This window comes from Myotis nattereri (assembly GCF_964212035.1).
Source record: "Myotis nattereri genome assembly, chromosome: 12".
NCBI classification, from domain to species: domain Eukaryota; kingdom Metazoa; phylum Chordata; class Mammalia; order Chiroptera; family Vespertilionidae; genus Myotis; species Myotis nattereri.
The window spans coordinates 67,054,567-67,060,571 of NC_138087.1; positions in this window are offsets into that span (position 1 = coordinate 67,054,567).

A 6,005-nucleotide genomic window follows, 5' to 3' on the forward strand; every position below is an offset into this window, starting at 1 on the left:
GTAAATACTATATGTATTAGTGTTATATACCATATATGATTCTATATTAAGTAGAACTTTATTTAATATGCAAAGATTATTTAGGAGGCTGTTGTATTATAGAATATATATATATATATATATATATATCGCGCTATAAATGTATATAATATATGACCATATATAACAATAAAGTAACATACAATAACTACATTTTCATTATATTCCTTTTTCCATTCTTGTCTCTGCAGCTGCCTCATCCGCTCTCTCCAAGGTTATTGCAATATCTTCAGGGCTCAATGAAGGACTGGTCGACTGCTTAGGCCATCTTTCCAAACCCCCAATTTGACCATATCATCTTCATGCTTAAGAGCCTTGGATGGCCCCTCATCGTTTATATTTTGAAGTTGAAATTCCTTATCATGCTATGCAAGGTTATTCCAATCTAGCCTATTTTTAAGCTTTTCATACACTCTGCTGGAAAAAGATTAGTATCAGGGACTTACTTCAAATAGCGTGGTCAGAGCAGAATTCTCTGAGGAAGGAAAATTTAGCTGCGTAAAGGACTCCCCCTTAGTTACTGTCTCCTGTGCCTTCTTTATACTCTCTTCTTACAGATGACAATGGCACTAAGTGATTGAGTGCTTACTGGATGCCAGGCCAGTACCAAGGTTGTAGCTTAGAGATGTGCCTTGGTCTCTTAGAATCATCACAGCATTTGTGAATGGGTTCTCTGTTGATGACTACTTGTGGTTGAGGAAACTAAGGCTCATAGAGTTTGTTGCTCACCTTAGGTCCCACAAGCAGTGTGTAATAAAGTCAGGCATCAACTCAGGCAGGCACCTGCCTCCAGACCAGGATCCCTAAGCACCATCATGCCATGCTGCCTCTGCAGAGACAGAAGGCTGCTTCCTTGAACTGTTGGCTCATACACCCAGAGCTTTGAAGATGGCTCCAGACTCTTCAACTCAGCACTCAGCCCTCCACAGCCTGGCTCCTACCTACCTCTGAGTCTCATCTCCCGACATTACCCCAGACAGAACACCACTAACTGTGCACCCACTCGCCATTCTGAGCCAACTCTCCTCAGGCATGGCCTGGCTCACACTTACTCATCCCTGAGGACTTCACTGAAAGGTCACCTGCTCTAGGACGCCTTTCCTGATACCTACCTGTAAGCCAGGTTAATGCCCCTCCTCCTCGTCCTCCAGCACCTGTGTCACTGCTCTGCAAATGCTGGCGCTCTTCCCTCCCGGTAGACTGCGCTCCTCATGGACAGGGACCAGGATGACACACTCCGCATTTCCTCTGCCCAGCCTGGAGCCTGGTTCAGAGTAAGTCCTTCATAAATGCCCGCTGACCTGGATTTCCACAGTGAATGTCAGAATGGGAAGGGGACTTCGGGTGACCATAGCTGCTCCTATTTGCAATATACTTTCAAGTCCAAAAAGCCCTTTCACACGGATGATCTCATTTACTCCTCCGTGGTGCTTGATATTATCCCCAAAGTTTAGGAAACTTGGGTTCAGATAAGTGACTTTTCCAAGTTCACCCAGCCAGGATGTGGTTGAGCTGGGATTTGACCTCAGGTCTCTCTGACTCCAAGGCTAGAGCTCCCTCCATCACTTGCCCACTCATCGGATTCAAGCAACACACACATTTTAGCCAAGAGGACACAGAGGCCAGGAGAGGTAAATTTCTTGCCCAGGGTCATGCAGTGCTAAACCCATTCCATGCTCTTTCCTCTAGTCAAACAGGAAATGCCCAGGAAGGTGGCAAGGTGAAGATAGGGTCCTGAGTGGGGAGGGCTGTCCGCTTATATCCCACTGCCTCCTTTCCCATTTGTCACAACCTGAATGTTTAAATTTTGTATTTAGTATTTACTCTGAAAATGGCTTTCATCTGATTTCCCCCTTGCTCACCAATTTAGCTGTCAGAGTAAATAAATGTGAAGCAGGGTCTCCAGCCTCCCCCAGCCTCCCCCAGCTCACATTACCTTCCTAGAATTACTCCCCGGCAGGGCGGAACCGCTGCTGGGGGCGATCCCACAGAATTACCCAGTTACTAATGAAGCCTCTTTTCAAACCCAAACCAAGGACCTGGACTCAGGTGAAGGAGGGTAGCAAAATCCACCCCGTCCTGTTTAGGGACCAGGAGAAGGATTGAGGTGAGAATTAGGTGACATTGTTCACAGAGGGTGCTGATGACATGGCCTATGTACACTACTTATAACAGTTTACAACGGAAGGTGCTCTTGCAGGAATAGAGGCAACACTTTAAAGATATTAGTTTCTAATAGATGGTTCATTGTCACCACAATCCAGAGAGGTAAGTGTTGTTATCCCCATTTGCGAGTAGGGAAACTGAAGCTCAGAGAAGCGAAAAGACTTGCCCAGTCTCCTGTAGGAAGAAGTCAAATGTCCTGATGGGAGGTATTACATTTGCTGATCCTGATTTTGCCAAGGGCACTCCTGTCTGGACTCTCTTTCCTGCTACAGCCAGGCGTTGTTGGAAGAGAGTTTTCTCTTCCAAAGTAATTTCATTTTTATCTTCTTTGAAGTCAGGCAAGCCCTGGGTTGCAATAATGGTTCTGCAGCTTCCTCAGGCAAGTTATTCAGGATAATATTTGATCATTGGTTGATTTATGCCTTGCCTTCCTCCATAAAATATTTGAAGTGGCATCCAGTAGAGTAACAACTGGACAACACAGCTAGTCCATACTGTAATGATAGCTAATATTTATTTGTTGCTTTCGGCATGCCAGGGATGATTCTAAGCCTTTAAAAAAAAAAATGCAGTATTTGCTTCATTTTCACAAACATAAGAAGTGAAATCTGTTATCATTCCCCACTTTACAGAGGAGAAAAGTGAGACTGAAGGGTGGCTGAATCACTTACCCAGGGTTACCCCGGTAATAAGGGGCAGTGCCAAGATGGGCACCCTGGCAGTCTGGCTCCAGAGTCCTTGTGCTTCACTGCTGAGTTTAATGCCTCTTATTCCAGTTTTGATTTTCTGAGCATCCAATCAGAATTCAGGGGCAAAACTGAATAGTAAGTAAGGTTCTGGAGTCTGAGTGCTAGAGCTTGAAATGAAGCTCCTATAAGCTTGTTTTCTCAACTATCAAATAGGTATAATAATATAACATTCTTTGGGGTTCCCAAAAGAGAAATGCGGGTAAGTCAGTACTTGGCACATAAATGCTCAACAGCCTGACCGGCATGGCTCAGAGCTTGAGCACTGACCTACGAACCAGGAGGTCACGATTCAATTCCTGGTCAGGGCACATGCCTGGGTTGCGGGCTCTATCCCCAGTGTGGGGCATGCTGGAGGCATCCGATCAATGATTCTCTCTCACCATTGATGTTTCTATCTCTTTCTCTCTCTCCCTGCCTCTCTGAAATCAATTAAAATATATTTAAAAATAAATAAATAAATGATCCACAAACGGTAGTTATTACTATTACCATTCAGAGGGTGCATGCTTCCCATTCCTTCTCATAGAAGTGCCACAGCTTGTTGTCCAGCCCCTGGGTCTTTGCAGTCATCTCTCTTTTCATACTTCTTTTTCTCCCCCGAATCCACCCATAGTTCATCTGCCTCTAGTTTTAGCTCAAGCCTCCTCCACACCTGTTGCCTGAGGAGTTTTGCAAACCAGTACCATCGTCCTGGTCTTCTCCCTTCCTGGAGTCCTTCTGCACTCACACATCTGGCAGATGTGCAGGTCTGTATAATGTTCAGTGACCTCCCGCTTTCCCCAGCCACCCAGAAAGGGAGGAAGAGAAGGAGATAAAGGTCATCCTATCATTATTCTCATTTTGCAGATGAGAAAAGAAGCTTAGCCCATAAGTGGTGAGGCCAGGAGTCATATCCAGGTCTTCTGACAAATACTGTTGTTGTTTTTTTAATGTGATAGTGCACACCCGAGTATGTGTGTGTATGCAGAGAGTGGACATGGTCATGTATACAGCCTGGAATTCTAGTATAAGCTCTGATGTCAGACGAATCTGCTGTTGAGTTCTTAGTTCTGGCCATTAGCCATGTGACACCATTTTGGACCTATCACGTGCTCTCTCTGAGCCTCAGTTTCTTCATCAGTAAAATCAGTACAATAAGATACACTATCGCCAAAGCCGGTTTGGCTCAGTGGATAGAGCGTCGGCCTGCGAACTGAAGGGTCCCAGGTTCGATTCCGGTCAAGGGCATGTACCTGGGTTGTGGGCACTTCCCCAGTGGGAGATGTGCAGGAGGCAGCTGATCGATGTTTCTCTCTCATCGATGTTTCTAACTCTCTATCTCTCTCCCTTCCTCTCTGTAAAAAATCAATAAAATATATTTAAAAAAAAAAGATACACTATCTCATAAGGTTATTGTTAAAAGAAAATGAAACCATGATTATAAAATGCCAAGCCTGTCACAGATTAAAGTATCCAGGAGCAGTAACTGGGCTTATTATGTGCAAAATAGATTATCTGAGGGGGGCTAGGTTGTTTGTGATTATTTGGATGTTTGAGGGTGCATGTGTATGTGTGTGCACACAGGTGTGTAAATGCACACACCTCACCAGCTTTCACGTTGCAATTGTGCTCTTCGTGTAAAAGATTAGGGTTTAGAGAGAAACTTTTAACTCTGAATTCCTGTCTGAGAGCAATAAATGACTGGAATGCAGGGGTACAGAGGGTGGGCGACGCCATTGGCTGGGGTTGGGGCTGTTTCTGTGTACCTCGGTGCCTGGAAAGGAACAGATATTTGTATCTTTCGGAGTTGTTGCTGTGCAGATACCCTTGTCTGCCCTTGTCCATTAGGAAGTGCCTGGGTGTGTGCATGACTGACACTGACTCCCGGGAATCCTGTGTCTGCGGAGGTGTGGCGCTGTTTCTGTCTGTAAGTGGTTATTTGGCCACCTGTAGGGATGAGTGTGCGTGTCTGTGGGTGTCTGAGTAGAGGACAGGAGGTTTTACATGTGTTTGAAGCACTGTGGGAGTCTGTGCTCTCCCGAGAATGAATGTGTGTACAAGTGTAAGGACACTTGTGTGGGGTGTTTACATTTGTAAATGAGGGTAACTAAGGAGGTAACGGTATGAGTGATGGCACGGAGGTGGAGGTGCCGCGTCCTCACGTCCATAGGGCTGGGTTTAAGTCTGAGTGTGCACGTTTGTTTTTAGAAGAGTCTGTATATTTACACGTGTCTCTCTGGGGTCAGTTTGTGTGTGGAGAAGGGGGCTGAGGCTGTGAGTGTTCACCTGTGTGTGTGTGTTGTAGGATGTTTGTTGTGTGAGGTTCTGTCTTTGAGAGTCGGTGTCTGTGTGTCCTCTCTCAACGCCCGGGCCCCCCCCCCCTGCCTTTCCCTCCCCTCCATCAGCAGAACCATGGAGAAGGCGAGAGGGGCATTAGGCTGGATGGCTCAGCACCTCCGGAAGGGAAGGGACAAGTCCCAAGCAATCCCTCCCAGGGGAATTCAGGGGAACACCTCCCCTCCAAGAACCCTTTCCCCACCCGGCCAAATCCCTTCAGTAGTGAGGAGCGAGTGCGCTCTCTGGCCGTTATGGAGCCGAGGTGTCTGTGCAGGTGTGTGAGGGCAGTGGATGCCTGTACTCCTTCCTGTAAATGAGGTGAAGGGCAGTCACTTGCCTCCGCATGCACTCAGAGGTACCAGGCGTGGGACTGCACCAACAGAGCATCGGGTGTGACTTTACATGGTGTGTCCCTGGGAGGGGGGCTGTGCCTGAGGGCGGCGGGTGCCCTGTGAGGGAGGGGCGGCGTGAGGGCTGTGTGGCTGTGGGCCTGCCAGTGCCTTTGTATGTCCGCGTGTTTCAGACTCTCGCAGCAGCTCTGAGTTTCTGTGTGTCTATATGACTGTGTGTGTGTGTCTCTGGGTCGCTGCCTCGCTGTGTGTGTCTCGCTCTCCCTCGGCGGGGAGGGGATTGGTCACGCATGACTCATCCTGGACCGAGCGGGGCTCCAGCGGCAGGGCGGCCGACGCCGCAGCTGGAGGGGGTGGAGGAGGAGGAGGAGGAGGAGGAGGAGGA